This window comes from Podarcis gaigeae (assembly GCF_964106915.1).
Source record: "Podarcis gaigeae genome assembly, chromosome: 5".
NCBI classification, from domain to species: Eukaryota; Metazoa; Chordata; class Lepidosauria; order Squamata; family Lacertidae; genus Podarcis; species Podarcis gaigeae.
In genome coordinates, this window is record NC_139681.1 from 93,191,553 (window position 1) to 93,219,395 (window position 27,843).

The 27,843-nt window shown below is 49.7% G+C and overlaps 1 protein-coding gene across 2 annotated transcripts in view; it reads left to right on the forward strand.

The window, feature by feature from the left end:
• Nucleotides 1-1,112: 1,112 nt before the first annotated feature.
• EPHB3 (EPH receptor B3) overlaps nt 1,113-27,843 on the forward strand; it is an 83,133-nt gene continuing 56,402 nt past the window's right edge. For both annotated transcript variants that reach the window (XM_083739319.1, XM_083739320.1), the window contains exon 1: nt 1,113-2,052. The gene's annotated coding sequence lies outside the window, so the exon portion shown is untranslated. The remainder of the gene's footprint in view (nt 2,053-27,843) is intronic.

The window sequence follows — 27,843 nt, forward strand, 5'->3', positions numbered from 1 at the left end:
TAAGATGGTTCAGTGGCAACTTGTGTACCTCCTTCTGGCAACTCCTCCAAGCTGGCTCCTGTGGATCCCATCAGGGAGGCCGAGAGGAGGGTCTTGTCTTCTGGGCAGCCCAGGAGCTCCATACATTGCCCAGGCTTGCATCCTGGGGAGGTCACTTCAGTGCTGCTAATGCAGCAGTTTGACTTCACCCCCGGAGGCACACTCCATTGTCTCTCGAGACAGACGGAGGCCAACAACAACGATGCCAGGAGTTGCTTATAAATGCCAAGCACACTGCCTCCTTTCCAACTGGTGCAGGATCCATAACTTCCTGCTGAAAACCCGTAACTTTTTAAACTGCAAACGGACATCGTTGCTGTTGTCGCTGTAGCTCGAGTGCCTCTCCAGATGGCAATATTGTGGTGGCATTGGGAGAAGCGTCACAGAACAACTAATGAAGTGAAATGACGGGTGGGCAAGGCAGTGTGCTTCCCCCACTAAGGCAGTTCTAGTATCTCACTGGCTTGTTGCAGGACACATTTTGCAACATCAAAAGTATAGGGTCTATACTTAGCAGAAGGCTTTATGTCAGCACATGACTCCTCTACCTGCTCGCATGAGTAACTGGGGAAATCTGACCATGCCATATCTGCGAAATCTGCCGCTATCTCCATGCTGCTGCGGCCGCGGAGTTCTTTATTCCTATCTTTTGTTAACTCTCAGGCTTCCCCTCCCCCCGCCTCCCATGTCATCCTGCCCATTCATGAATGGGAGCCCCCCCCCACTCCCACCGCAGCGCTTTAATAGCTGGCAATCCCCCACTCGGCCACTAGGTGGAGCACCCTCCTCGCGGGCCTCCCGCCCGGCCAGTGAGCCTTGAGAGCTGGTCTCGGAGAACCCGCCCTTTCCAATTCATCTTTCCCTCGGAGCCCCGCCTCCCCGCTTCGGGAGGCCGCAACCCAGAGGACGCCGGCCGCCCAATCAGCGCGGGGCTTGGCGTTGCTAGGGGCGTTCCCGCCGCGCCTGGCCCGCGCTGAGCGGGCGCCCGGTTGCCGGGGGCGCGGCCCTGGGCGCGATTGGCAGCCGGGCTCCTCCCCCTGGGTCTGAGCCGCGGCGGCTTTGCAGGAGCGCCCAGAGCGAGAGCGTGAGCGGCCGAGAGAGGATCCCCGAGCGAGGGGCGGCGCTGGCTGCGTGCGGAGCCCGCGAGTCGCTTGCAGCCTGCCGCGCACCGAGCCTCCCGGGTCTCTCCAGCCGGGGAGGAGGACCCTCTGCGGATCCCCGACGCCGGGGAATCCCCAGCCCGGTGCGGACCCAAGAGAAAACCGAGTGTGGGGCGCGAGAGATCCCGGCACTCCAGCCCTGCCGCGCTTCAGCACCGGACCGTCCGCAAGGGCCTGGACGAGCCCGCTTCGGTTCCGACCCAGCAGCAGCGCAAGAGAAAGCCGAGCTTAGCAAGCCGAGCGGGGATCCGCTGTCCGCATCGCGTTCCGGAGCGGTCGCCTGGAGAAGCCCCGGCCGGTTCTGACCCGCTCCAAGTCCCCCGGACCCGAGCAAGGGAGCCCCCCGGAGCTGCTGCGGAGAGCGGCGTCCTTGGAGAGGCGCGCGGAACTCTGGTGCCGTCGGAAGACCCGCTCCGGCGAGAGGTTTCCGGGGGCACCCGTCCAAAGCCACCTCCGCCGGGGCTGCGGGGTCGAGCGAGGAAGGGAGGGCAGGACTGTTGTCTCTGTTTGGCGGAGTACGAGGCGCCTGGCGGACAGCGCCTTTCGGGACCGCCCGGGACTACCGGATCGACCCGCTGGAGCCTGGAGGAGTTTAATTTCGGGAGGTTTTTTGGGTGCAAAGATCAGCCCGCCGGACGCCGAACCGACGCCGGGGGCGGACTGTGCGCTCCCCGCCAAGGAGCAGCGCCAGCGACGCGCCGGAGGTCTGCGCCCGCCCCGGGGGTTCGGGATTGTGTAGCCGCCCCGCCGGGCTCCGGCCCCGCGATGGCCGCGGCCCGCCCGGGGGCGCCCCAGCCGCTGCTCCCGGTGGTGCTGCTGCTTCTGCTGCCGGGCGGCTGCCGCGCATTGGAAGGTGAGGCCCCGCGGATCCCTTGGGGGGCAGTGGGGGGGGGATTTCCCGCGGGGATCGGCCTCTCCGTCGGGGGATCCCCATTCCGAGGGAGCGAAATGGTGAAAAAACCTCAGCTTGGCGCTCACCTTTGCATGTGCACATTGAATTCTGCGGATGCACACACACTAAATAATATTTGCGTTTTGGGGGTACTGGGGGTTCCTTACGAACCCCACCCTTTTCCAGAGTCACGAACCCTTTCAACCTTTATCAATATATCGGACATCAGATAGAGAGGCGGCCTCCAGAGGTGTCTGCTGTCCTGAGTCCACATACACGCCCAAGAACGTGCTTCCATTGCCTTGGATGGGTGCCTGGAGAGAAGCCATTGTCCCTGTCTGTTTGGGATGGGCAATTGTTCCACCTCCATTCAAACACTTCTTCTGCTCTCCAGCCTCTGTTTCCCAAATCTGTGGCAGCCTCGATGAAAATAATCAAGTCTGAAGCATGCCCTCTTGGTCTGAGATCCAGTCTCACTATTTAGTGTTGTTAGCCGCCTTCGGCTGCAGAGGGCGGGATATAAATTTATTATTATTATTATTATTATTATTATTATTATTATTATTATTATTATTATTATTATTATCTGGTCTTTCCAGGGTCTTCTAGCTTAGATCCTCCGCCCCCCACTTTCTGAACCGTGGTGTTAGATAGGGCCACCACCCTTGCTTAACGTCGAGGTCCTGTGTTATGACACCAGCAGCTTCGAAATTGGGGGGCAAGCGAAGGAAGCTGGCGGTCAACTGGCCTGCCTTGGCCTTGCTCCCCCGTTGTGTGGGTTGCAGAGAGTTGGCTCAGCTAAATTTTGGAGGGTGGTTGTGTTGTAAGTGGCAGATGAGAGAGAAGAGATCCTCAGAGCTGTCAGGTGCTATCCATAAAGTTGCTAAGTTCGCCATGCTTTTGACTGCAGGTGAGTTTTAGACCTTTGCAGCTCAGAATATGGGATTGCATTCTTTTCTCAGCTCTTTGGACGGCTTTCTTCTGGCTGTGGGAGCAGGACGTTGTTTTCTTCAGATTGGGACCCGGGGTGGCAGAGAAGGCACTTCTGTCACTTGGCCTGCATTAATCAGAAAAGCAAAGCTGTGAAATGAAGCAGTTCATGGTAGACTTTAAAAATAAAAAGCCAAGTTCAGAGTTTGTTTTAAAATTAGTTCCTTCTGTAAGAGAGCCTCACACGTAAGAGTAGTGGCTTACCGTAATTGTTGTATTTCACAGCATAGATGTCTCACTGAAAAGTTCCGAGTCTGCAGAAATTGTTGGAGCCACCTGAGTATCCTATTCCTGCCCTAAGCCCAAATGATACTTCTGTTTAGTATAAAGCACAATTTTAGCAGAAATGGAGAGGTTTGTATTCTAGTGGAATCTCCCCCCATATACTTCCTATCTTCAGCAAAAGAACAGTAAACATTAATGTTCCTTTTGGGTGTAGCAGTGGCGTAGCGTGGGGGGTGCAGGGGGGGCGGCCACACCGGGCGCAGCATCTGGGGGTTAGGGAAATCCACAGGTTAGGGGGCACAAATCCATGGGTTAGGGGGCGCAAATTACTTGCCTTGCCCCGGGTGCTGATAACCCACGCTACACCACTGGGGTGTAGGCAGATTTCAAGTTTGCTTTTCCACAACCCCTCAGTCCTGAAGGCCAGAAATGGTCTCTTTAGCCTCGCCGAAAGGTTGAGCGTTCAAGAACCAGGACGAAAGGCTTGCAACTCAGTTGAATTGCAAGACCAGAGGAGAGAAAACTGGTTGTTTTCCAGTTCTGGTAGAAGTTTTAACTTTAGTCATTTTGCCAAATGCGTGGGAATCACGAGCTTTTGTCCCACCAGAGAAAAGGTGTTGGGCCTTTGAGCAAGCTCAGGAAAATTCTTGGTTCATCTTGCCCTTTGTGTTCTGAATCTTGTCAAAATGAAGAGGGGGGGGGGGCATATTTTCAGCATGCACAAGAAGAACAGCACAGAAGCTGGAATGCAGACATATGTGACACATTCTCAAAAATCAGTGCTGGGGAATTTTCTTAATAGGCAGCCTCATTTCTTCAGCTACCTCCCAGCCTCCCCTTCAGACAAATATGGAAGTTGTGTCTTTAAAAGTAGCTCCTGTGAATTTCCCCAAATACATCAGATCTTAAAACCTGCCAGCTTCAGCATCGCTTCTCTAGGATACAAAACATGCTTTTGACTTCCTTTCTTCTTCTCCCCTGTTTGACGCTGGCTTCAAGTTTTCCTTCACAGGCACATTCTTTCGCTGGGATGGCAAAGGCGCTGGGTTTGTGGTGAAATGAGAGAGAGAAAGAGAAGGGGTGGGAGGATACGTGTGTGTGTGTAAGGAACCCTTTTTGGCTCCTTCTGAGATTTTCAAGAAACATGCCTCCTTCCAAATTACCTTGGCTCCTTTTGTGCAGAACAAGGTTGGAGCTTTTCCGCCTTTTTGGGAACTGCCTCAGCTGGAAGGCGAGGCATCAACACAGGCAGGCAGCCACTTCGTGGAATATCCCCCTTTCTCCAAGATAATTTAACTCCTGGAGAACAAGGGCCTTTTACACTGAATTGGAAATTCCTGCAGAGGGATAGATTTTTTTTCCTGTTCCATATATGCAGCTCCATTTGTCCAGATGGGGACAGCCCAGGCATGTCACCAAATTGTATCAGAAACCACTCCAAACCCACAAAGATATCTTGGCTTTGTGAAGGGGACACATCACAAGACTTAAAACCAGTGTTGTGCGTTCTGCAAGTCTGCCTACCTTCTCTTTGTCGTCTTGGTGTTCTGATTTCCCTGACCTGGTGTGCTTCATGGGTACAGTGTCCGCCACGCTCCACACTTCAGGTGTTTTCCTTAAGTTTCTTCCGTTCTCTCCCGCTGAGATTGTCAGGCCTATGTAGATCAATGCGTCTTTGTCCTGTCCTGCTTGAGAAAATGGGGTGGCAGCTTGTCACGGAGATCAGGTCCCCGTTAACCTCCTAAACGAAGAACAAATGGGAGGCTATAGAAAGGCTTGCTCAGGAATGGCAACACTTTCCCCCTTTTCCTTTTTTAACTGTTTCCCTTAAGTGTGTGTATTTAAAAAGAGCACCACCTTGCAGACGGAGGAGTTTGCGTCTCAGCTTCGTGCCGCGGGGCGCTTGCTTGGGGTCCGCGGGGCGTGTTCTTGGGTGGGTTGGAGAGTTGGCTTCTCAACCTGCACTTTTCCTGCTCTGCCTTTTGTTCCAGCTGGGCTGCGTGTAAACCGAGCAGTGGCGTGTGCGGCATATGTTGTGACTTAACTCTGCGAATCAGGGTCGCTTGACCCTTAAGATCACCAGGAATGCGCTCTTACATTCCCTTTTTGTTGGGCGGGGGCTCTCACTTAAAAAATAAAAATAATACGTACATTGTGTTGTGGTTCCCCTCCCCATGCTGTTTAAAAAAACTGCTTCCTGATGCAGACTGTGCCGTTTTTGAGCAGTTACTGTAAATCTAGTGTATGCATTACTTTAGTGCTAATAATAAATCCATAGCAGCAATAAATCCATATGCGCACACTCTATATAAACCGCAGCTGCTAGTAACCGGGGATTCTGCCACCTCGCGCTGCCCTGTCAGGTTTCGGTGCCAGAAATGTGTAACTCCCAGTTAGTTTTGTTACCTCTGCGTCCTGACCCGTGAGAGTTGGGATTTTGCGGTCGGCTGGGGTGTGAGCGAGCACATTTTTAGACTTGTGTCTGGGCTTTTTTTTAAAAAAAAAAATGCAACACGACTCTGTTCAATTGTGCTCCTTCTCCCCTCTCCTCCCCGCTGCTCCACTTGGCTTGACCTATCGGGAGCCTGGTGGAGAGTCCAGTTTCTTTGCGAGGGAGCGCAGAAGGGGAGACGTCGAGGGGCCGAGGAGGAGAGCGGTGGAAGGGGGTGTGTGTGTGGAGAAGCCTGCTTTTCAGCAGCGAGTCACAGAGGGCTTTGTAAGGGCTGGGAAGAAAATGGTTCCTTCCCCCAGATTTCTGTGCAAGCGTGCTGGGTCTGTTTGAAGTTACAGTGTGTTTTTCTTCTCTGGTTCAGCAGCGCCTCAGCCTGCCGGAGCAGGAATGCTCTGGCCCAGAAGCAACGGCGGCGGCTTTCTCTGGCAAAGGCACTTGAACGCGAAGAGAGGCGAGCTGGGCTGGGGAGCCGAGGCCCCGCGGGAATAGGTTTCCCTTGCTCGGCCGAAGAGCGCAGGAGGGGAAGGAGGAGCGCTTTTGGAATATGCAAGCTTTCTCTTCTTTCCCTTTTGCTCAGTTTTTGCTGCTTCCCTTGCTTGGGACCATCCCACTCCTGTTCTGCTGGAAAGAGAGAGAAAAACGATACGCCGTTAATTTAAACTGCATTAAATCACATTTTCTATACCTCTTAGTGCTTCTGATGCCCTGTGCTTCTCCCCCCCCCCCGGCTGAGCGCAAGGGAAGGAATTAATAATACTGGTTTGGGAACAATGGCAAAGGACAGGTTCTTTTTCTTCTTCTTGCCTGCTCACCTGCGCACAAAGAGGCACAAACTCTGTAAGGGCAAGACGGGCAAGAACAGCTCCTGTCCCTGCAAAACCTTGAGGGTTTCCTTTTCCTTTGTCCTGGCTAGCTTGCACCCGGTCTCTGCACAGAGGGATTCGGGGCACAATTAACCTCTCCACTTTTGCAAAGGGCTCCTCCGCCCCCTGTATTCCCAGGACTGGGTAAATGAATAACTCTTTGCTGAGACATTGGGAGGAGAAGGAGGATATTGGGGACAAATGGAAATCGGAGGGGGCTGCATTTTGGTTTACGCTCAACTCCCTGTGCTGCAGAACAGCTCCATAAGGCCACTACATAAATGCCCAAAAGTTATCTCATAAGACCCTTTAACCGCTACGCTAGCGATTAAAGGTGCAGTTTAAAAAGTGGATTTTCCCACCATCACCACCTCTTTGGGGGTGAAGCCCATGCAGGTGAATGCAAATCCAGAACTGGGTGGTGGGAGAGATTGTTTCAGGTTAGTTTAATGTGGAGCGTGGGGATGCTTGTGGCATTAAGTGGGTCAGGAGGGAAGCTTGTTCATCCTTTCCCAAGTTTTGCTTGAGTTGAGCGAAGATGGGGGCTGGTTTGGGAGGCGCATTTTAGCTCTATAAAGCCTGGCGCTGAATTCTATAGTGCATTTGTTTCTGTGGCAGTGGGCTTCCCAGTCTAGTGTAGCACAATGCACGTATTTAGGCGCATGTTTTGACGTAGCGCGATGTGCGTCCGCGTGCAACGTCGCGTTTTCTCCCCTCCCGATTCTATAGATGCGCTGCCAGGTATTTCCCTGATGGAGCGAGATTTGCTTTCTTTTAATTACAGTTCACTGAACTGCCTCCTCTCTCGGCGGGGACGCTCGGCCTGCTGTTTTGTTGATGCTTTAGGATAAGGCTGAGGGGAATCTGGTCACAGAACTCGGGAAGCTCTGGCCGAGCTCATTAAATCTCCCATTCCTTGCAAGCTGGTTCATCCTTCTGGGGGGGAGAGAGAGGCTCTTCCTTTGTGCCCAGAAGAGCAGCCGGCTAATTGGCGACAAGGGCAAGCTTACAAGACGAGCTGCGTGGACTTCTGAGGGTCCCCCCTCCCGGGACGGTGTTCTCTGTACTTTCTATACTTTCCTTGCTCTCATCTTCTTCTTTTCTCGGCGCCTAACTGAGCTTCACCTCGAGCTACACGGGCAAGCGCTAGGCTGATCATGATGCTGACTCTCTTGAGCTAAAATGATCTATGTTCCCTCCATTTCCCTTAATGGTGGGGAATCCCTAGTGCCGGACGATTCGCGCCCAAGCACCCTTTGCGGTGGCATTTGGGGCTTTTTCCTCCTCCTCCTCCTTTTTAAAGTTCTTGTCAAGGCTGGCATCGTGCATGAAATATTCGGTTGTGTTTCCCCCTTTCTTCCCGCAGGCTGGTTTTGGCGGTTGCTGGCGACTGGGTACTCGGCAGGTTTTAATTAAACATCCCAAGGAACCTGAATCACGGGCTCACGTGTTGTTTTCTGTGTTGTGTTTTTCTTCCAGGCCCGCTTTTACTTACCTGTGGTGCCGACGCAAACTGGTTTTTCCAGGTTCAGCTTCTCCTTGTGGTGCCAAGCATGAGCGAAGGGGGCAGGCAGGCATCAGCGCGCATGTGCGGGGAACCATGTTGTCTCCAGCTGGGAGCATGGAGTAGAGGGTTCTGGAGCCACAGCACATAGGCACAGCGCTTGTGTTGCTTTGCCCCCCCCCCGACCCCCATTTTGGGATTCTTCCCTCTTTGCCAAGTAGACTGGTTGGTCAGATGTCCAGTTTTTTTCACTTAAGACCAAGCTCTCCCATTGGACAGAACTTGAGGGATTCCCATCCATAAAACCGGAATCCCCAAACCATATTGTCCCGTGTTACGGGGCATCATCTCGTGTGGGCATTTTCGTTTGTGTGTTTACATGTGTCTCCGCTTGCAAATATGGCGGCCCTCCCTCGCTTAAGCTTTCTTGTTTCCACAAAGCCACTATGTGGAGATGCAGCCTTAATGAGGGAGCAGGTTGTTGTGACTCCACAAAGATCGCATCCGGGGAACAAAAGATAGTGTAACGATTGGGCCTCTCATTAGAGGCTATTGGCAGGTGGAGGAGTCAAAATGGTGGCTAGATTGACTGCCATAATTAATACTGCACAGCGTGTGGCTGGAAAGCAGAATCTGTTCACCGTCCTCAAGGTCCTGCTCTCCTGCATCCTTTGGGGTGGGGCATGTCTTGCAGCAGAAGGGGGCCTGCTACACGGTTGTGGAATAGAGACAGACAGCAACTTTGGGCGAAAGGAGTAGTTTCTTGTAGCCTTGTGCCTGGTTGCCGTCTGAGAGAAGTTGCATGTCTCTGGTGGGTTTGAGAAGAAGTGTTGGCCATGACAGCTGCATGTGCACATTTCAGATGGAATCTGGGTCTGTTCTTTTGTGGGCAGCGCATTGGCACCATGGAAGAACGCTAGAGCTTCCTTCCTCAGTCTGCCACCCTTCCATCACCTGTGCCATGATGGCAGGGGATGATGGGAATTGTAGTCCAGAACATCTGGAGGGGGCACCAGGTTGGAGAAGGTGGAGCTAGCGCCATAGCCCCGCAGCTTCTGTGAACTATCCTCCATTTCAGCATGGGAGATCTGCCAGCCATGGAGCTTGGCCTAAATAGATCCTTCTCAAACCCCTCTGCTAAATTCAGCTGGAATTTGTGTGTGCATATTTGATGCCATGGCTTTGTTTGGGTGGTGCATAAGATGAAAATGGGTCTTAAATCTGGGCCTGGCTGAGCAAGGCCCCTTTGAGCAATGTTTTTGGAGTGATATAAGCTCCCTGCACAGACATGCCGCTGAAATTTTGTAACTCGAGGGATTGTGTTGGATACCTCTTAGTAGCGAGCGCTGCTGTGTAGTAGGGTTTACCTGCTCCTTTGTTTAAAAAAGAGCTGCATTTCAGGCTTGCAGTGGAGATACAAGAAAGAATGAGCATTATTATTATTATTATTATTATTATTATTATTAATTTAAACATGTATACTACCCTTCATTCAAAGATCCCAGAATTGTTCACAACAGAAAAATGCAAATGGCTATTGAAGATACATAGGACATTTCAAATGCTCACTTTTGCAGGGGAAAGATGGAAAGGTTTGCAAGGACCTGGAAGTGTGATTCCATGCAAGGAAAATATCAGCAACAGCACAATATTCAGACCCTTTCCCCATTGCTGTGAAAGTCAGTCCAGGCCCCATGGCTTCCTTAAGGCCACCGTGTCGCTTGTTTGCCCAGCACTTCGGAACCCTCTTGTTGCTCTGGTGTGTGTGATGGGCTTCTTGTTTTTGTTTGTGTGTGTTTGTGTTATTCCTCCTCTTGTGTCTCTAGGAGCCTGCAGCTTTCCCCTGCACCTGTTTCCCCCCCCCCCAGCCCCCACCTTGGAATGTGAAATGTAGGAAACATGTAGGAACTTCGGCCGGGTTTATAATCGACAGCATGCATGCCAGCTCTGGGGTTTTGGTGGGTTTTTTTGCGTGTGTTTGTGTGTCGGAAGGTTGAATTTGACACTGAAGTTGCATGGATTTGCCCAAGGACTCAGAGGGTTATCTTTATGATTCTGAACAGTTTTTTCTCTCCTTCGCCACTTCAAAAAGGGCTGGACAGAGGCCCTCCGGTCGCTGCTGAAGTCCTGTCCCAAAACCACCTCTTTCTACAGCATTTGCTCTGGCTGAGACTGCTGGGGGAAGCACTTGCCTGCTCCGGCAGGAGGGGAAGGGGCTTCGTTGCCTCTCTGACCCCTGGAGAACGAGAGAAAGGAAGGGACTCTGGTTCTGGAGTTGCTTGGCAGCGCAGGCAGAGGAGGTGTCGAAGGGGTGGCAGCGCGTGCGTCTTCCGCACGCACCGACGGCGAGGAACCCGAGGCCCCCTCTTTACTTATTAACGAGAAAAACGTGTCGGGTTTGACCAATTGCCAGGGACAGATTTAGCCTAGTCCCGCAGAAATTAAACTGAAAATGAAAAGTGGGGGAGAGAGGGAGAGAGAAAGCGCCATTAAGCCAGGCCCTGGCACTTTTCTCTCGTTGCCCCTTCTCCCTCTGTCTCTCTCTCTCTGCTTGTTTTAACTTCGGAGGAATCTAGAGTTTGGGCTGGAGAGTTTATTTGGGGGGGGGGGAAGAGGAGGATATTTCGGTTTAAACAGTTCCAGATGGGTTTAGCGTTCGCACGTCGGGAGGAAGTGAGCGGAGGGCCGTTCAGAGATTCGGGTAACTGCCCCAGGCGCGGGACAGGGAGGGAAATTTTGGCAAAGGGCTGTTTTGGGGGGCCATGTGCTTGCCATCTAAATTTGTTGACTTTCAGAGCCGCTCTGTCTGTGGGGCTAAGTCTTTCCGATAAAAGTCGTCTTCTTCTCCTGGCACATCTCTCTCGCTTACTTTCCCACCCCCCGCTTGTTTTCTTCCTCCCCTCCCAGGAGAAGAACCTGGAAAAGGAACTGGAAAAGGTGGTTTTCCCACCCACAACTTCGGGCGCTGCTGTGAGGTTGGCAGGGCAGGAGAGAACTTCATTTTGCCTGGCTGTTTTGTGTGAACACAAATTAGTTTGTGAAGCTGCTGGCAATTTTGGTGTTCATCAGGACCCTGGGTGCGTGTACATTTGAAGCGCATCCTTGCTGCCCCCTGCCCCACAAAAATAACTGTGGAAACTGTAGTTTCCCATCATAGAGCTACAGCTCCCAGAACTCCTGGAAAATTACAATTCCTGGGCTTCTTTGGAGGATGCCAGGAGTTTTGAATGTGGCTTTGTAAGGAGGGGCGTGTCTTTTAAAAATGTCGTACTACTCGCTCAAAATTCACCCTATGAAGATCTTTATGCATTATAAATTCAGGTTTGGTGAAGAAGGAAAGTATCGCATGTTCCAACTTTACGGTACTTCCAATTTTCTGGTTTTCCTCCTTGGAAAGGCTGGGGGGGAAGTGCTTCAAAATTTCCAGAATTTTTCCATCTCTTTTTGAGACTCCTACTGCTATTAGGCCCCTAATCCCCTCATAGGACTGCGATTCCCAGAGTGGTTTCACAGTCAATTCCTCTTCACAGGGAACTGTGCAAACTGTAGTTCAGTGAGGGAATAGGGATGGTCTAGCAACTCTCACCACCTGTAGCAAACTACAGCTCCCAGAATTCTTTGGCGGGAGGGGGACAGCCATGGTGGTTTAAAGTGGCATAAAAGTTCTTTAAATGTTTGGTGTGAATGAGGACTATGTGTGAATGATTTGAGTGATGCCACTCGCAGAGAGCTCCGCTGGGTCAAGCCAAAGGTCCACTTAGTCTGGGATCCTGGTTCCGACATTGACTGATCAGATATCGCCGGGAATGCTACAAACAGGGCATAAAGACAATGCATTCTCCTTACATGCTTGCCAGTATTTAGAAATATTCCCACTTTGTGTCTGAAGATTCCACGTTAGCTACCATGGCCAGATAAACCTCCGATAGACATATTTGTGAACGTGGGGCAGCACTTTGCAAGACTTGCTTATGCATTAAAAATCTGTGCACCTCACTTTTAACATAGCTCGGCCTTCTTAAACCCGGTGCTCTCCAGATGTTTTGGGCTGGGGCTGATGGGAATTGTAGCCCAAACATCTGGAAGTTACCAGGTTGAGGAAGACTGGTGAGGCTTACGGACTGTGCCGGCTCTCGGTTATTTTGCAGAGTTTCCTTTTGCCCATCCTGGTTGCACTGCCAGATGTTATCTTTGGACAAAGCCTCCTTGAGAGGGCAGTTCTTGTATTCTCTGCATTAAATGTTGCTGTGGAGGTGGGAGTTATTGGTTTGTTTCTGTTTTTATTATGGCAATGTGTTTTGTGGGTTTTTTATATTGTTATTTAAATGTTGTGAACTGCGCCAAGATCTACGGATATAGGGCAGCATACAAATTTAATCAATCAATCAATCAATCAATCAATCAATCAATAACTTTTTATGACCCTTTGCCATGACTTCCCCCCAACCTCCTTAGCTTAGGAGAGGAAAATCCCCACAAATCCTCCATCTTTAGGTCACTTGGTTGCCGTTATCTAGCTCCTTCTTGGGTAATGCTCATAGATCAGTGGTGACGAATCTTCGGCCTGGGCTCCCTCCCTCCTAAAACACAAACCCTCCTATAGGATTTTTTTCTCTTCATATCCTTCCACCCCCGCCAAATTGGGTTCTCAAGGTAACTCAAAAGAAAGCAAAAGAAATAAATATTTTACAAGAATTGGGAACAAAGGTAACAGAAACAAATCTAGATTTAACAATGAAAACCATTAATGAGGATAACTACTCAGTACAAAGACACGACTGCCGGCAAAGATTATAAAAAGCTAAAAATAGCTATAAATACTGCAAGCAGCTCACTTAAATGCCTTCCAATATTCTTTTTCGAAGCTTTGAAAAGAGGAGGCCACACATTTCTTCTAAAATGAGAGAGAACAAGAAATCCCAGTCCAATGACCTGTGTGTTGCCACCAGATCAGAATGAGGCCCTTCTCCCCATTCCTTGCTGAGCTCTTTTCACTGTTTTGCAGAGGGAAGAAAAACGTGCTTGTTGTATGTGAGGAACAGGGGTGGTTTCTCACTGCCTCTGGAGCAGCCTTCCCCAACTGGGTGGGTGCCTTTCAGGGGTTTGGGACTACAGTTCCCAACAGGTTCAGCCCTCCTGGGCAATGGTTGAAGATGACAGGAGTTGTATGGGAGACATCAGCTACCCCCTTCTCTCGAGAAACAGACACAGGCTCACGACTCCCCCCTCTCCAAAGCCATTGGCTAAACTGCTGTGGCGTCACAGCATGTTTGCTGCCCTTGCCATTCAGAGAGTGGCGGAATGCAGGCTGCTGGTGCCGTTGCTGTGATTGAAACTGAAAGTTTGGTTTGGCTGGGACAAAATCCATGCGCCAGCCCAAAGGCAGCAGAGAACTGAGTGTTGTTGGCAAGAACAGTGTGGGAGTTTGGGTACGGCGTGTCCGGGTTCCACGCGGCAGGCGGGGAGGCCAAGAAACTGAGGGTGGGCCGCAAAAAACCCTGTGACGATTTAAATTGGCGAGGAAGACCCGTGGCTTGGAGCTGCTGAGCGCTGTGTTTTTGTCCGCTTTGTGACAAAGTAGAAGCCAAACGGCGGCTTTTTGTCCCTCGCTGCAGACATTTTGCCGCACGGTTTCAGCAGATGGGACAAGAGAGGAGGTGGCAGGGCTGGACGGATATTCCTGATATGAGGAGAACTGCAAGCCGCTCTGTTCCCTCGGCTTGCCTGCTGGAGCCCGGGAGGCCCTTTGCTGCTTGGCGAGGAGGGGGAACCGGGAACCAAGGCGAATGTACATCTCCCCTCCCTCCTTCCCCGCTGAGCGGAGGGAAGTCTGTGATTGATGAGCCGGAGGTGGTGGGGAGGTCAAGCAGGGAGAGCCACGGGTCAGTAAGAAGGGAATGGCAGGGGAGACAGCGTCCCCTGGAACCCGACTCTCTCAAGTGTGCAGGCCATGGCAGGTGAGCGAGAACCGGGCTTCGTGTTTCCCTCAGCACTGAGGAGGAGCTTGTCGGGAAGCGAGTGGCCACGAGGCAGGTGTGCCTGCTCCTGGACATTTTATGTGCGCAGAAAACATTCTTCGTAAGACTTTCTCGCTGCAGATTCTGGGGTCCATGCACGGCTAAGCCACCTGAAAGTTATTTGCCTTAAGGAAGTCGCCGCAGAGCCGTGCATTTTGGGTCCTCTCGCTTTCCTCGAATTCTTGCCGGAGCTGTCGAAGGAGCCCAAAATGGCGGCCGCGGTGCTCCTTGAGCAAAATGGATAATGGCAGCCAGAGAGTGCCGCACCGTGTCTGCGCAGGCGTGGCTCGCTGCTGTGGGGAGAGGAGTTGGACGGCTTCGAGTTGACGCATGCTGGGGTCTTGGATGTGCCGAGAATCAAATACTGTACCCAGCATCCTGCTAATTTGTGGTTTCCAAGGTACCAATTGGGGCCCTCCAAACAGACGTTGATTTTCCGGGCGCCTGCTGTGCTTGAAGCTTTCTGGTATTATTAACACACAGTTTTCTGCTAGAAGTTATTTTTCACCCCAAGAAAATCCTGACATGAGAAAGTGAGTTGGGCCTCCTTTCTCTCTACTGGTTCTGCCATTGGCACAGCATCCAACCTGGGTCACTTCCCAGGAGGGCGGCACAATATTTTGGGCTTCAAAGCCCTGCGAGACCTTCTGTTTTCACGCTGGCTTTCTGGAGCTGGTAGTGTTCCCATGTTGGATTTCTTCTCGGGGTCGTTTTTAACAGAAAACTACCCTAAAAGTCACAGCATGACATGCCTGTTCCCAGGGAGCAGGTTGGCTCCCTCCCCTGTCCTAAGAGCAGGTCCCTCCCCTGTCCTAAGATAAGACCTATGTGGAACTTTCTTCATTGGCATTTCTTTCAAGTCCCCACACCCCTCTGACATCTGCAGCCATCTACTCTTCCCTCAAATCCCTGCTACTATCACTTTGCCTACTTTATATCCCCCATCTCTGAGCTGTGATGCCCCTCACATTTCATTGCCCTAGACCCCTTGTCACTTGGGTTGCGCTCTGCTTTTCCCACCTTCAGGCTACCAGCAGTGTGTGCACACTCTGTTGCCATGCCCCATGTACGAGTCTCCCCACATCCGTCCACTATTTTTGCAGCATTTTTGAACAGCCCTTCCCACTCCGAAGTTAGACTGTTTGTGGATGTTCCATGACACGACACAGCTGGAGCTGATGGGAGCCGTGTTGGGGCCAGCTTTTAGCTGATACAAAATATATGAACCGTGCTCCTCTCAAACTTTCAAGGTGATGCACCCTAGAGACCCTGTGCTTATGTGGCAGAAATTGCTTCTTTACAGCAGCAATTGTTTTTACCTTGACACTGACAGCAACAATAATACTTCCTATGATACTGTAATTTTCTCCCATAGCCCTTTCCCTTGCACCTCTCTTGTACCTGCATTTTCCTGCAGAAAGCATCCCATTTCATTAAAAAATGGCTTTCAGAGGGTGTAGTGGGTTGCAAGCGGGTAAGGGGTACTGATGAACAAAGAAATACTGCTTTGCACAGGGCACTGTTAGATCCTGGAATTCCCTGTCACAAGACGTGAAGAAGGCCACCAATGTAGGTGACTTTAAAAGAGAGTTAGGCAAATTTATGGAGGCTAAAGCTATCAATGATGTCACGCGTTGGCTGGACACAGAGGAATGGTCGGGGGAACCAGCTGGGTAACCCCCAAGGGAAGAAGGCTCAGAGCCCAGGAAGTGGTGGTGGGATGATGATGAGTGGTCAGAGGGAGGAGGAGGTGTTGGAAGCTGAAGAGGCAACAGGGTTTAGTGAGCAGGGGGACACTGTGGCAGAGAGCAGTCCAGAAGCAGAAGGGGAGGGCGGTCAAGAGACAGAGATGAGTCAGGCTGGTGAAGAACCCAGGGTGTCTGCTCATCTCCTGCAACCAGCTCCCCTGCCCCCTGGTCTCCCAGGACCAGGAGAGGTATGAAGCGGGAGGAGCAAAGGCAGCCACACCAACGAAGTCTCAGATTGCTTGGGAAAGACCCAGCAGAGGAGGAGACTTTGGCAGCTGTGGGCAAGACCCACCGAAGAAGAAGAGTTGCTGGTTTCATTAGGCCTGGCCCTCCCAAGCAGACCTTGTTTCTTGCAATACAGAGTTAACTTCATGTGCTTTGTGTGATTTATTGCTGGCTCGCTTCCGGCAGACAGCGGCTACTAGTCCCACGATGGCTGTACTCTTACCTCCAGGATCCAAAGGCTGCATGCCTCTGGAAACCAGCTGCTGGGGGGCAAATGAGGGAGACTGCTGTTGTGGTCAGGTCCTGCTTTCAAGCTTCTGCTGGGCACCATCAGGCCAGCCCTTGTAGAAAGCAGATGCTGGACCGTTTGGGCCTTCGGTGTGATATAGCAAGGCTCTTATGTATGTGTGCTTGGTTTTATCTCGGAAATCAATACAGCAACCCTGAAAGGCAACCCACAATTATCCCTGTGTTACTGACAGGCAAGCAGCTCTTTCTTTCTCTCTCCCTCCTCCCTCCCCATGAGCGAGTGAGTTTGTGTCTGCCATGAATTTGGATCAGGATGTGTCCCGGCTCATAGCTCATTCATTCTAACTAACAGCCGTGCTGCACCCTACAACCAGAGTAAAGGGCGAAGTTACATGTTATGCTGGACTTTTGCGAGAGGAACTTCTGATGTAATTTTCTTCTCCCAAAAGCAGCTGCAATCATGAGTGTGGGTGTACTGGAGCAAGGCTTCCTTGCAAAGGAGAGGGAGGCAACCATTGCTTCCTCAAGCAAATGTACCTCTCCCGTCCTGATGCCATTATATATTTCTGCCCATATATTTGGGTGGTCAGTTTGGGGAAGTCAGCAGGTAGGCCAGCTTTGGGGGACCTGTGGACCTCCAGGCATTGGAACTACAGCTCCTATCATTATTGGCCTTGGAGGATTTATTGGTGCAGCAATAAATCTGCCGGCACATTTGCAAAGCAAAGCAGTGTCCAGTATGGTTTCAGTTTGGATGGGGGACCGCTTGTTGAGATTCCTGCATGGGGTGCCTTCCAACTCTACAATTCTTTGACTGATTCGAGTTTTAGTTCAGCAACAGCTGGGAGCCAAAGGTTGCCCCATACCTGATGTTGGTAAAGTGTTAAACTCCAGACTGGTGCTGTAGCCTGCATCCAGACTGAGTTGTTCTACTGGCTGCTTTTTGGAGAAAGAAGTGTTAGATTGTGGGTGCCACTCACATGATCCCAGGCGTAACGTGTCATTATGCCCTCTGTTTTATTTATTTATGTGATGGAATTTGTCAGATCATAAAAGCAGTTTACGTGAAATGAAAATATGCATTAGAATTCTTGGTAAAAGAGTCGAAATACAAATTAGTGCAAATATATGTGCATGAGATATTGAGCAGCAGGTAGACTTTACTTGACTGTGTAAGCCTGTCTAAATAAAAGGTGTAATGGTTGGTTGGTTGGTTGGTTGGTTGGTTGGTCGAACTTCAGCATAAGTTAAGAACTGACCAAAATCAGATCAACCTTCTCCAACCTGTTGCCTTCCAGATATTGGACCACAGTTCCCACCAAATGTTGGCTGGGGGCTGATGGGAGTTGTAGCCTAAAACATCTGGAAAATGCCTGGGGAAATGTGAGTGTCTCTGGCTGAAAAAGCCTCTGGTCCTGATGCTGAGGATCCAAGCAAAGAGGTGGTTCACCTGTTCATCTTTTTATTATGCTTGCTCTAGCAGCCGGCTCTTCCCATTTTGCTCCTAGCATGGCCTGGGACAAGTAACATAGTTCCTTTTTTTTTTTTTTGTCCCTCTCACAAAGCAGCTACTAATCCACCTTCGCTTTCTTCCCTCTGCCTATTGTCCTGTAATTAAAAGAGTTGGATGCAAGGACCAGCGCTCATTGTCTGCCTATAATGGGGCTCTGCCTGAGCTGGGGCCTTTAGGCGCTTCTGTAATATGAGAAGCAATGATGAGAGAGAGAGAGAGAGAGAGAGAGAGGCAGAGAGGCTGCTTTGAAATGCTGGCTTTGTTTGGGACTCTAAATGAAGCCGCAATCTTCCCATGCTGCAGGTGGAGCATTTGAGTCGGATGCGGGTCAGCAAAAATCTGAAAATGGGACAAGGATGCAACTTGCGTCAGGGACACGTGCCTGCTCTGCTTAGGTCAGGGGGCGGCTGATCTGTGGTGCTCCAGGTGTTGCTGGATTCTCAAGTCCCATCATCCTTGCTTGAGTTATGGCCCAGTTGGCTGGGGCTGTTGGGACATACAGTCGTACCTTGGAAGTCGAATTGAATCTGTTCTGGAAGTTGGTTCGACTCCCAAAACGTTCAGAAACCAATGTGTGGCTTCTGATTGGCTGCAGGAACGTCCTGCAGCCAATCAGAAGCCGCACCGGACATTTGGCTTCCAAAAGAACGTTCAGAAACTGGAACACTCACTTCTGGGTTTCGATCTTCTCGGAGCCAATTTGTTTGGGAGCTAAGGCGTTCAACCTCCAAGGTACGACTCTACATAGTAGAGATGGTAGAGTTGGAAGGGACCCCAAGGGTCATCTAGTCCAACCCCCTGCAGTGCAGGAATCTTTTGCCCAACGTGGAGCTCGAACCCACAACCCTGAGATTAAGAGTCTCGCACTCTACCGACTGAGCTGCCTTGAGCTGAATCAGACCATTGGCACAGCTAGCTGACTGCAGTGGCTATTCAGGATTTCAGACAAGGGACAAATTCCTATTTTACCTGAAGATGCTGTGGAAATGTCTAGTTCAGCAACACCTGTAGAGCTGCAGGTTCCTCACCCCTGGCTTGCTTGCAGGTGTGGCACCAGCCCTGCACAGATGTTGGAGTCTTCACGCCATCTGGGCACACATGTTGCTTTGAGAATGCACATGCATTTGTGTCTGAAGTATGCGCACATGGGAGAACCTGAGTAAATCTGGGGTTGAGAAGGCACATCTGCTTGAGACTGAGAGGAGATCTGACAGCCATCTATCTTCAAATATCTTGAGGGCTGCCACATGGAAGATGGAACAAGCTTGCTTTCTCCTGCTCTGGAGGGCAGGACTCGAACCAATGGCTTCAGGTTACAAAAAAGGAGATTCTGTCTCAACTTCAGGAATAACTTTCTGACAGTAAGAGTTGTTAGAAAGTGGAACAAACCCCCTCAGGAGGTTGTGGACTCTCCTTCCTTCGAGCTTTTTAAGCAGAGGTTGGATGGTCATCTGTTAATGGATGCTTTAGCTGAGATTCCTGCATTGCAAGGAGTTGGACTAAGATTACGCTTCCAACTCTAAAATTCTAGGATTCTTTGTATGCGTAGGGTTGTGCGAACAGCTGAGACTTGCTTACCTGTGTGCGGAATCATCCGGGTCAGAGGTATTGAAGCAACACAGAGTTGTGCCATTTGCCTACTCAGCAAATGTTGATCCATTTGCATTTTGCAGTGTGCGCTGACTGAATGCCTTCTGCCTGCCTCATCTCCACTGTGGTACATGATTAGGAGGAACATGCTTAAACATGCACATGTCTCCAGCCAGGTGGGACATGCAAGTGAAACGATGGTCTGCGCACTGCGTCCCTAAGAATCCACCAGTTGCGTGCAGACAAATAGCACAGTGTGTGTAACTGAACATAAACATCTGGGCAGCAATGCTGCTGGGAGCTAGCAAGGGCTTAATTTTAAGGATTTCATCTAATCTGTGGCACCCATCATCCCAGAGCTAGCTGGGGTGGAAGAGAGTTGTGGCCTTTCCAGATGTTTCCAGATTCCCCATCCTTGTCCTAGAGCGTTGGAACCATCAACCAGAGAAACCTGGGTTCTGATCTGCATTCAGATGTGTTGCGTACTGGGTGGCCTTGGGACAGTTGCTCACACTCGACCCAACCTGCCCCACAGAGCAGCTGCATGGATAGAACAGGGACAACCCCACATAAACTGCCCCGAGCTCTCTGGTGGAAGAGCAGGATGGGCATGCGACAAACAGGGTGTGTGTGTGTGTTCTGGTTTGAAAACGAGATGGTGCAAATAAACGAGGAATGTTGTGCAGGCTCGGCTTGTTTTCTGCATGCACACACTCTGCAAAGTTTGGGTTTCTGCAGAATCCTGATTTCGAGAAAAAAATGCAGACAGGAACAAAGGAGAGAGAGGAGACTAAAGGATAAGTGTGGACGAATGTCTGCTTTCCCTACAAATCAGTGCAGGCTTACATGGAGGTCTGTTGCTTTACCTGCCTTACTACTGAGGACTAGCAGCTTGTCCTTTTTAAGAAGATTGGGCGGGTGGGGAGATAATCCATTGTGGAACCCCATGGACTTGAAGAAGATGACAGACAGCCCTACTCTGGAGCTTTCTAAGTCTTTTTTGTTTCCTGCAGTCGTTGCTCGGGCTAGCTAGTCGCCTTCTGGGGTTGGCAATAGGTTAGTCTGTCAAACTCAATACTGGCAGTACCGCTTCAGGCCCCAGGGTTTCAGAGAGGGGTCTTCCCTAGCCCTGCTGGAGGAGCCATGCTTATGAATTTCTGCCACTCCTTCCCCCAAACAGGGACTTCTCTAAGAAATGCAGGAGGAGGTATTTTCTCTAGGCTCTCCCAACCAGCCCTGGCTCAGCTTGTCTGCCACAGTTAACAAGGTTTGCAAGCGAACCTTCCTGCTCCTCCTCCCTCTCTAAGGAGTGGTTCAGGACTCCCAAGCAGCATGGATTCTTTCCCCCCACTCCGGTTGTTTTTGCAAAAGTTGCTCTGCCGTATAACAAGTACCTGTCTGATGGTATGTGTTGTCGAGAAGGGAGGGAGGCCTCACGCCTTCCTTGCTGAGTGATGCCGCTCTGCAGTCTGGATAAACACCACCTACCCATGCGCTTAGGCTGTGAGTGCAAGTTGGGGCCTATTTTGCATGTGCTTGGCTCGGGCCGTGAGCCAAGTCGGTGGTGAGGATGCAGCCTGGGACTCTGCGACTTTTCCCTGGTGGTCCTGCATGGAGGGATACCCGAAATGCGGAGGGAGGAAGGAATTCACTCTGCAATGAAGCTGTGATAGGGATCGCTCAGAGTTTTATTTTGGAAACTGGGCTTTATATTACCAGAAGAGGAGAATATGGAGAGAGTGGAAATACCTCAAGGACCACCTCTCTCCATAAGAACCAACCTGGACCCAGGGGTCATCCTCTGAGGTCCTTCTTTGTGTGCCTCCTCCACAAGAGGAACGCGCCTTTTCTGCAGTGGCTCCTCCTTTATGGAACGTTCAACTGGCGGTTTCATTACATCCCTTTAGGCGCCAGGCAAAAACGTTCTTCTTCCACCAGGCCGTTGGCTGATTGCAGACCCTCCAAGTGTCCCTATTTTCCAGGGACATCCCTGATTTAGAGAAGCCATCCCGGTTTCTGATTTGATCCCAGAATGTTCCACTTTTCCTTAGGTTGTCCCTATGTTCATTGGAGAAATGTTGGAGGGTATGGAGTTATCCGACCCCCAAGCTGCCTGAAGGCAATCTTGTATAGGAAATATTTTTTAAAAAATGTTTTTATATATGTTGGAAGCTGCCCAGAGTGGCTGGGCAACCCAGTAAGATGTGTGGGGTATAAATAGTAAAATTATCATTATGGAATAGGACGTCGCTATTTTCATCGGATAAATGTTGGAGCGTATGTGATTGACATCCAATGCCCTTTTGAAATGTGTTGTGGATTATTGGTTTGTTTCTGTTCTTAATTTTATCATTCATTTTGTGTTTTTTGGGATTGTAATTTTATGTTGTGAACCACCCTGACATCTACATATAGGGCGGTATACAAATTTAATAAATAATTAAAGAATAAAAAATAATTTAGGGGAGGCCAGCTGTCAAGAACATTTGGGGAAGAGGCATAACTCAGTGGCAAAGCTTGTGTTCTGCATATAAAAGGTCCCTTGTCTCCTGTCTGCAATTTTTACCCCAGATTCTTCCTTATGGGTCAAATCTGTGCCCTACCTGGGCTCTGTGCATCTTCTAGCATTCTGTGTTAGGGATAAGCAGACTAGAGACTAGCTCAGACTTGGTGTGGATGGGTTTAATTCTCAAGAGGAAAAAAAGCCTGTTTTAAATGCTTGTTCCTTTCCCCCCTTGTGTTTCCTACACAGTGGGGCAGAGTAATTGGTTAATCTGACCAGAAGAGAGCATGTTATGTCAAAACTTAATAGAGCATTTTGTTCCATGTAGGAGAGTATTGCTTTGTATAATTTTGCGTGTAGAATCTGGAAGTTGTTGTTTTTTACCAACTTTTAGGATGCATCCAAAAACACAGTACTTATTTATTGGATAACTGCTCACCCCTTTAAGATGCTGAGCCTTATAAGGATGCTAACTGGAAGTGACTCCACACACACAATGCAGCACATCACCCTTTATTGATCAACCCAAACCTTTCACAATGTTACTTCTGGGTGGCTGTGTGCTGGGTTGTTTCTCTCGTATTACATAACTCTCTGTGGCTCTCTCCACCCCAGCCACACAAATCGGCTAATAGTCCAAAGGTTTTCCTTATTCTCATCCACTGGTCTTCAACTGGTGGGTTGGACCTGCCCCAAAGGTGGGTTGCAGCACAGGAGCAAATGCAGCCTGAGAGATTAAGAAATGGGCCCCCTAATGCAGATAAACTGGGTTCCTGGGTCTAAAAAGGTTGAAGACTGCTATCTGTGCTTTTAGAGGCAACTCAAAAGGCCTAAAACCTTCCAGAATGGATGGTACTAGGGATACAGGGCGCCACGACAGGTGAAAAAAAGAAAAAGAAATGATCTTGTGTTTATAGATTATTATTATTATTATTAGCTAAATTTGTATACCGTCCTTCATCTGCAGTTCTTAGGGAGGCTGGGAATTGTAGTCCAAAATGTCTGGAGGGCACCAGGTTGGGGAAGACTTCTGAACTCTGTAGGCGTGCAATACCATGCATGTCTACTTGCAGAAGAAAGAAAGATAGCTCAGTTGGTAGAGCATGAGACTCTTGGTTTCGGGGTTGTGGGTTCGAGACCCATTTTTGGCAAAAATGTATGTGGATAGATGACAGGATGCATACAATATTAATATGGTGAAGGGCCTTATGGGTACATTTTCCCATTTTTTGCCTTTTTCTCTCTCTTACTCTTATATATTTTGGTCCTTTTAAATATTCCTGTATTGTAGACTACTTTGATCCTGATTGTATTTTATGTTGAAAGATTTCAGTAATTATTATTCTTTTTAAAGGAAAAGAAAGAACGAAAATTCGCTTGGTAGAGCATGAAGCTCTCAGTTCCAGGGCTGTGGGTTTGAGCCCCCCATAGGGCAAAAAAAAAGTTCCTGCATTGCAGTTGGTTGAGATTTCTATGATTCTAAGTCCCATTGACTCGGTCCCAGCTGAGCGCATACAAATTAAGGAGGAGATAATTGCAGAGCTCAAGCAGAGAGGATGCAAACCTGAATATACAGGACCACCCAGGTGTGGCCTAGTGGACATCCTTTTCCTCCTCATCTCCTGAAGGCAGCAGCTGGCTCCTACTCCCTGGCTTCCAGTGCCTGTGATGACTTGTCTGTCCTTAGCCCAAAATCTCCAGCCCATCATAATAATACAGCCGCCTGCCTATTGTGTCACAGAGGCTTGTGTGTCATAGCGCATAAGCAAGAGTTGTTGTGTTTCTGTTTTTTCTTTTCGTTCACGGCGGCGATGCTCATTCAGCGCTGTACAAATCTAATGAAGCGGCTGGTCTCAAAAAAGATGATTTCCCCGATCCTCCCTCCCCTCCCCACAAAAAACCCTAGTTTCTTGTTTACATTAAAAGAGTTCAGTTGCAATGTTTTTGATAGAAAGTAATTAGTCCAGTGTTAAGAGATTGTGTAACGTTAACAGGGCATTCAGATTTAATGTTAATGTTAACCAAACTGTTGTTGTTGTTTTTTTAAAAAAGAGAGAAATGACAATTACAAATGGTGGGGGAGGGAAAATCAAAATTTTATCAGCTGCTTTAGCTAGGAATAGCCAAGCCCTCTTTTAAAGTTTGGCTTTAGGAGAAGGGTGTGTGTGAGCTCCACACCGCAATATTAAGTGAGGCGTATTAGCAGACAGGTTTTCTGTATTGACAAACGCATTGCTTTGACAAGCTACCTGTCTCCCTCCGACAGCTCACTTACGACCTTCAGCGCTGCTTCTTTCTGCAGAAGTATATTTTATACGGCGAAGAAACCAATAATCTTATTTCTTTTCTTTTTCTTTTTTAAGGTGTGTAATGGGAGGGTATGAAATGCTAGCTGCTGCTGCTGTTGTTTTTTTTTAAAAAAGAAAATTATCCTGAGTTATGAAATTGTAGGCCAATTCCTTTCTTTTTTTTGGGGGGGGGGGGAGCGGTGAGCGAAGGGAGGAAGCCAAAAAGAAGAAGCATGGAACGAAACTGCCCACTTTGCAGCCTGACTTGCAGCCGCCTCTGATCTCCTGCAGGGGGAGCTGGCACATAGCTTCTGCCGGCGCATTAAAAGTGGCAAGCGGATGGGTTTCCCAGGACCCCTCTTTTCCGAAACGTTGCAGAGAGACGGCGTTCATGGGTCACGGCCTTTCGTGGGCCTGGAATAGCTTTGCCCTGACAGCTCCGGTCCTCTGGGGAGTGCCAGGCGGGAGCGCATGAAATGTGCACATCCTGAGCTCTCAGCGCTTTCTCTTGTCCTCTTTCTTCTCCACCACGACATGAAGGGCTTTGCTTGCATCTTGCAACGGGTCCTACGGCTTGGTGCTCAGACCTCTTTCGCTGCCTTTCTGCCCCCCCCCCCCAACCTGTTATGGCCGCTTCCGCAGCGCGCAGCCCTTCTGAATCTTTCATGAGATGTGCTTTGTCAGAGGCGAGGGGTTCTTCTATTAAGCTGAGAGGCGCAGGGGCTCATTCCTCTTGCCAGCAGTTGAGGTGGGGCAGGTGTCCAGCTGGAGGTGAGGGGGCGGGAGAGATAAAAAGTCCCATTTTCTCTGCTGCTTCGTTTCAAAGCTGTTTTTTGAGGCCATTATCAAGCAAGCGTGTCTGGGCTTTGAAGTGCACAAAGGTGGGGTTGACCTGGCCGTGAGTTTTCCTTTTGGCAGAACTGGAATGGTGATAATGAAGTATACACTCCCAAACTTTGGTCTCTGTCTCCCTCTTTTTAATTAGGGAGGCTCTGTGATGTTTCTTTGGCGGCCTTGTAGATGGAAGGCACAAACTCGCCTCAGCCAGGTGAGGGGGAGACACACACCTGAGTTGTGTTTGTAGCCAAAAGATGGTTGCACCCTTCAGTGCAAACGCCATCTTTGTTCAGCTTTTTTTTTTTTTAACAAAAGTAGGAAAACGGAGGGAGAACGGCTGGTTTCAAAGGCAGCGGGGGCCGTGTCCAGCCAGTCTTGGCCAAAATTTTGCTCTTCTTGATTGCATCTCCCATCAGTGGAGGATGTGAAAATTGTAATCCAAATCGGCTGTAATTCACCAGGTTGGCAGAGGCGGTGCCAGTCTCTGTGTAACTTCGTGAGAGGGCAAATGTGCCTTCCCTTTTCTCAAAAATAAAGTGGAGCTAGATGAGCACTCCACCTCTGGAAAATGATCTTTTCTCTCTCTTACTCTTTTCAAAACCTTCTTAAAAGAGCTATTAGAACATAACTGGTGAAGGCTCCATTGGTGAAGGCTGGTTGGAGGAGACTTAGCATATTTTTCGCTCTATAAGACGCACCAGACCACAAGACACACCTAGTTTTTGGAGGAGGAAGACAAGAAAAAATATATTCTGAATCTCAGAAGCCAGAACAGCAAGAGGGATCGCTGCGTAGTGAAAGCAGCGAGCCTTCTTGCTGTTCTGGCTTCTGGGATAGCTGCACAGCCTGCATTCACTCCATAAGATGCACACACATTTCCCCTTACTTTTTAGGAGGGAAAAAGTGAGTCTTATACAGCAAAAAAATACGGTAATACTGCTGCTGTCATGGGCACTGTCCAATTGGTTCCTGCGACACTTACTCAACAAGTTTTTCTGCATAGCGCTGTCAGTAAGTAGCAGTGAGTGAGGAATCTCATTTTCATGACGACATTTTTGTGGTTCCGACTGCAGAGGCAAATGACACTCCCGGCCCCTGCTCTGCAACAGGAGAGTTATCTCAGGATAAATCGTCTAGGTCCCCCGCAAAAAAGCACAACAGCTTGCAGTTTTGTGCATGAAACATCCTGGCAGTGTAGGGATCGTGATGGGCCCTTCATCAATAAACACTGATAACTTCTTACCAAGACAGCTGCCTTCCCTGCCCCAGAGTGTGCAACTTTTTTGGAGATTGGGGACGATGAAGGTTCTTTCCAAAAGGCAAGAAGATTGGTGAGAATTTGGAAGCTTTGCAGGGCAGGGAAGCACACAGGGGCTGACCCCCCAACTATGCTGTCGCTCTGTGTGCCTGATGCTTTTGCATTTGCAAAAAACCCCGCATGTCAGCGGGAAAAGTGCAACCTCATGTTCTCTGCCACAGGCGGTTTTTTGTCCCGGACAAAGGCGCTCTCTCCAGAGGCCTTTGTGAAGCTGTTCAGAATGTCGCTGGGATTAATTGTACCAATAGGTGCCTGAATGCAGGGAGCACAAGGTTGCTTGCTGCGGCCACAATTATCTCCTGAGCTGGGCAGGGAGTCAAAGCTTGGGCTGGGGAGGTTCGCCCTCTCTGGGGTCAGCACTACCAGTTGGACTGCCAGCCTTGGGGCTCCCACCGCGGGGGTGATGAAATGACTCTTAGGCTTACTTTCTTGTATGTGGGTAGAAGCGCGACACAGTTTCAGGGGTCATAACTGCGGTTTGGGTTACCTTTATAGCAGGAGGCATGGGTACAGAAATTCACAACCATATCTTGTGAAATGATGCTACAATGCTAGCATTATGGAGATGGAAGGAATGCTGAGGGCCATCTACTCCAACCCCGGGCAATGCAGGAACAGTGGTCAAAATTAGCCAGATGTGTTTTGCAACTGGAGCAGGACTGATTGTGGCCAAATGGAGATCTCCATCTGGCTGGCCCCTCCAGCTTCCTCCAGCAGCTAAGCAAAATAGCTTATTTATTGCAATTTATATCCCACCATTTTCTCCACGGAGTCCATGGTTCACCCACTTCCTCAGTTAATCTCTACAACAACCCTGTGAGGTAGGTTAGGGGGCTGTGACTGACTCCAAGGTCACCCAGTCAGCTTCAGGACTGAGTGGGGATTTGAACCCTGATCTCCCAGGTCCTAGCCCGACACTCTTAAGCACTACCCCACCGGCTTCCTACAGTACTTCTTCTCTATGGGGCAGCTATATAAATTGACTAGGTAAATATTGGGGAGAGCAAACTATCACTGGAAGAAGCATCTGAAAAAAATTCCTTGAAGCCTGAATTTGTTTTATTCTGGCTTGTTTTATTTGATGCTTTAATGTCTTGCAAGCTGCTTTGAGATCCCCCCCTTTAATAGTAATAATAATTATAATTTTAATAATAAACCACATGGGGGGGGAGAAGATGCCATTTGGCCATTAGCTTATATATCTATGAGTTTCTAATAATGGTCCTGCCCACAGCTATCCCTGGCTGGGCTCGAACCACCAACCTTCTGGTTAACAGCCAGGCGCATTAACCCATTGTGCCACCGTTGAGTCATTTTATGCGACAACTTAGTACACTGCTGCATGTCCCAGGAAGCCCCCCCGTAGGAAAGAGATGTAAGGAAAACGTCTCCGCGAGAGACAAGAAAATGGTTCCTTCCCTGTCCTGGTA